Here is a 626-nt window from a genome sequence, read left to right as displayed (position 1 = left end):
GCTTTCTGCTTTGGTTTGCTAATTGCCAGTGCAAGGGTTACCGTAATGAACCACATAGTGCTGTCGGGCAGCGCAGCTCAGGCTGAATGATGAGTTGTGGCATTGGGGGGATTAGTCTTAAACAGAAAATACAGAAAAGTTATGAAAATGCAGTGCATTATTCTCATTACTACCTAACTGGGTGCCCAGTCCCTAGGCTAGTTATATTATCACTATTTAGTCATGTTTCATTTTATTTTCAGCTAAAATAAGAACACCATAATTACAGTATGCTTCATCTTACATATTCATATTGTTGGACATTAATCAAACTTGACACTGATCCTTGTCAACCACTGTGTAGCTGACCTCAAGTCTGTATTATATGTTAGATATTTCAAATAACATATATTTCAGTGCCTTATGATGTGATTTTTACCATTTATTTTCCTGTTGTTGCTTCAAAAATATGAGATGGTATCATTTTTTTTATTTGTGTACCAGAAGAGGTTTTATCTACCAATAATTTACAATGTGCTGTGGTGTTCCACTCTATTTTAGAGGAAGGATAAAACATTTTGATCTCTTGATTCAGACACATTTCCCCCAGACTTGTTTATCCTGATCTACAGACATGCCTTCCTCCC

The sequence above is a fragment of the Electrophorus electricus genome, chromosome 11 (assembly GCF_013358815.1).
Source record: "Electrophorus electricus isolate fEleEle1 chromosome 11, fEleEle1.pri, whole genome shotgun sequence".
NCBI lineage: Eukaryota > Metazoa > Chordata > Actinopteri > Gymnotiformes > Gymnotidae > Electrophorus > Electrophorus electricus.
This window is presented reverse-complemented; position numbering follows the sequence as displayed.